General features: G+C 34.0%; 1 protein-coding gene across 10 annotated transcripts in view; it reads left to right on the top strand.

The window, feature by feature from the left end:
* The window catches only part of Kiaa1468 (KIAA1468 ortholog), a 117,300-nt gene that overhangs the window by 1,220 nt on the left and 112,197 nt on the right, over positions 1-3,883 (top strand). The window lies entirely within an intron of this gene.

The raw sequence follows: 3,883 nt of genomic DNA, 5'->3' as shown, positions 1-3,883 counted from the left end.
CGGAACCGAGGATTGAACTCATGCCCTTACGCTCGCCAGGGAAGCGCTTATTCCACTGAGCCATCTCCCCGGCCCCCCACAGTAGTTTTTTTGATTCAAAATCAAGAGAGAAAATAGAAAATATTGCTGTTCTCTGAATAAAAGTCAGATGCATGTAAGACCAGTGAGTGGGATTTCTGCTGCACAAAAATTGTTATAATAAAATCAATATAATTCAATTTCAGTGCCTTAACATCAGTAGTGTCCAAAATTTCAGCAAAGCTTAGGTACAGGGCTTGCAGCTTCTGCCTGTAGTCAGTCTCATGATCCTACCAGCATGCATGTTTTTTTCCCATGCATTAGTAAGAAATTTAGTTTGTTTTTTTTTTTAACCTTTTTGTAATCATTTTTAGCAACATAAAGCAGTCATTTGCCCTATTCATCATTTATTTATAAGCATTTTTTAATAGTTTGAAATCTTACTATTGAGGCTGATCTATAGAACTCTCAGTATCCTCCTTTTGGGAGGCATCTTAGATTTTTTTTTTTTTTTCAACTGATGCTAAAATATTTTAGTCTCTTGATATAAGACCAGGTGGAATTTACTAACGAATGTTAATGCTTGGTTTTTAGAAGGTAGCCTAGTTGATTTTTTTTTTTATCTCTCCTTTTGAATGATACCAGTGACTTAACATTGTTAATTGTAAATGTTACAGAAGTACAAAGAGTGCATTTTCTATCAAGATAAACCCTAACTACATTTCTCTCTTAAAAGTTTTCTCCATAGGTGTAACTTTCATAATTAATATAGAAGATAATCCTTTTCAGGCAGAGATTTTCTTATTGCTGGCCTTTAAGACTATAAAATGTCAGAAATGTAACAAAGTAGTTACATAGTTGTTTAAAATCTTTTTTTCTTTTTGTATGGGAAATCAAACCCAGGACCTTGCACTTACCAAGCAGGAACTTGTGCCACTGAGTTATATCCGTGGCCTTACAGAGTTGTTTTAAAAAAAGATCTCTAAATTTCTGATTCTTACCTGACAAACTCCATACGCTCTCTAGTCTTACTTAGTTGCTTGGTTCTTTCACTGTACCACTCACTTTCAAGCCTTTATCATAACTGTTAGCTCTTTTGTACTTAATTTGATGACAGTTATGATTGAATATGATAATTTCGCTTGCAAGCCTGGAAATTTCTTCAATCATCTTCTGCTTTCAAACATTCTCTCTCTATCTTACCTATCTTTTTTTTTTCTTTTTTTTTTTTCTGTGCTGTGGATGGAATCCTAACCTTTGCACTGAGCTACATTCCCAGCCCTTTTGTTTTTATCTTTTATTTTGAGAGTGTCTCACTAAGATGTCCAGAATGGGCTCAAGCTTGCTGTTCTCGTCTCAGCCTTCCAGAGTGCTGAGATTACAGAAGTTGCCACATGCTAGCTTCCCAGAACTCTGTGAGGGCACATCATGTCTCACTATATTCAGTGTTCCTTTCTTTAGTATCATCAATGCAAAAATTGCTTCCTTTCAGAGTTCCCATCTCTTCAGTTGTGTAAAGTAGTTCCTTGCAGTGAGTTTGATGTTAGGTTTAGTGCTTTTTCTGTCTGCTGAGAAAATATCAACAGATTGTTTGTAAAATTTATTAGGTTCACTCTTGTAACTGAATCAGATCTTCCATTATTGTTTGGTTTTCCATTGTCTGGATTATTGATATTGTTAAATATATTTTTTATCGCCCATAACCTTCCAATTGTTTCAAAATTATTAATTTATATGGAAATTTAATCAAAAATTTTTTTTGCCTACTACCATAACTTGAATATTTTTGGTAGCTAGTAGTTTTACATTGACATTTGCTGTAACATTGTGATCAGTTTAGGTTTATAGGGAGGGATCCAAGAGCTTAGTATATATCCTTGAGTATATACTCTTGATAGAGATGAAACTGTAACACATGAAAAACTTTATTTTAGTAGCAGTAAAAAAAATCTAATTTCTGATAATGTTTACATTCTTACAGGAAAATAGTTTTTGATTGTAGAACTGAAATGGCTGTTGTAGAGAAAGTAAAATTTGTTTGACTCTCAAAAGTAATAGCTTGGGGCTGGGGAGATAGCTCAGTTGAATAAGTGCTTGCCTGGCAAGCGCAAGGGCCTGAGTTCAATCCCCGGCTCCGCAGGGGAGAACAAAAAAAAGTAATAGCTAAGTCTTGGAAACAACCCAAATGCCCTTCAACTGAGGAATGCCTAAAAAAGATATGCTACTTTTATACAATGGAGTATTACTCAGCTATAAAAAAAGATAAACTCAAGGCTTTTATAGGTAAATAGGTGCAACTAGATACAATAATCCTAAGTGAAATAAATCAGACTTGCATGTGTGAACATCCTATTGTCTCCCTAGTGTAAGAAACTGAAAGAGTAAATAAGAATCAAAAGGTACAATAGACTTCGTAAAAGGAAAGAAACTGCTTAATAAGGCAATTTTGAGAAGGGTCTTTTTTTTGGCTGGTTCAGGCTGATTTAAGTGCCGGTCTGATAAGGCACTTGGGGTGGGGTTGGAACCGCAGTCCCCTGTGCCTGACAAGGTTTGCCCTCTCAGGCGCTTAAACAACTGAGCTAACCCACAAGCACCCAATAAGGAAATTTTGAACAATAACTATTACATTTAAACTATGTCCTAGGAAAAGGAAGTAAATAATATTTATTTTAGATTTTTCTTACATGAAACATCTGGGAACATGAAGCTCTCTGCTTACCATATATTGTAATTCCATTGTATAGTTGATAAATGTAGTATGACATTTAGTGTTCTGGTGGCGCGTAAGCAAGATAAGGGTATTAATCTGAGGAAACAGACCCTATTGCTGTGAAAAATTAAAATGCATTTTTTTTTCAAATAATAAAGTTAAGGATGGTCCCCAAATGTTTATTTTTTATTATTTGTTTGTTTGAAGCCTTGACTTTTTTTTTTTTTTGCAATACTGGGGATTGAACTCAGGACCCTGCGCTTGCCAGGCAAGTGCTTATTCTACTGAGCTATCTCCCTGGACCCTAACCTTGATTTTTAGGTCGAACTAAATTTTGATAAATTTGATCAGCTGAAAAAATGAAAAAGACATTAAGTGTTAAAATCTGTTTTTTTTCACAAGAAGTTGTTTTTACTGTCTGCCTATACATATTGTGGGACTTGATATATTTTAAATTATTTACACTAAAAACATACTTTTATTATTTGAGTAAATATTGTTTTGTTATTTGATCACACTTTGAATACAGTCCTTCCTTGATTTGAGGTAGAGGGGTATATGTTACATTAGGTTTGATCTACTTCAAATGTGTTATGGGGGAGTATTTGTTTCAATAATGCAGTTAACTTGTAAAGTGGTTGCTAGTCCCATTTCACTGAGTTAAGGGACACTCTTGATTTTCCAACTCCTCATACACATGCAGTTTTTCAAACAGTGAAATCTACACAGGAAGATCTGGACATGTTGAGTGTGAGTTGGCTAATTTTAAGAATAGATGCCTCATAGACTTCTAAATATAGTATAATTGAGTTTCACAGTGATATTTATTAAAATTCGAGAAAATTAACAGACTACAGTGGGATCAAGAACACCCGATGGAAGGAAAAACTGGGATGAGGAAAAGGACAAAAGAAAGAAAGGAAAAAGATATATTTGTGTACATATGCAGAATAGCTCGGATAACTATTGATGATTTCTGCTGATCTATTGAAAGGAGCAGTTAATGCTTTAATTTTTTCTTTTTTTTTTTTTTTCTTTTTTAATTCTGCCTTTTATTTTTTAGACCAATTTTGCATGTTTATGTCTGGTAGTCTAAGTTGATTTGAAGATAACATGTGATACAGCAATGATTGTGAAATTCCTATTATTTTGTTT

This window comes from Octodon degus, unplaced genomic scaffold, assembly GCF_000260255.1.
Source record: "Octodon degus isolate 3935 unplaced genomic scaffold, OctDeg1.0 scaffold00097, whole genome shotgun sequence".
Taxonomy (NCBI): Eukaryota; Metazoa; Chordata; class Mammalia; order Rodentia; family Octodontidae; genus Octodon; species Octodon degus.
The sequence above is the reverse complement of the archived record's forward strand: the minus strand, read 5'-3'. Positions and strand labels throughout refer to the sequence as shown.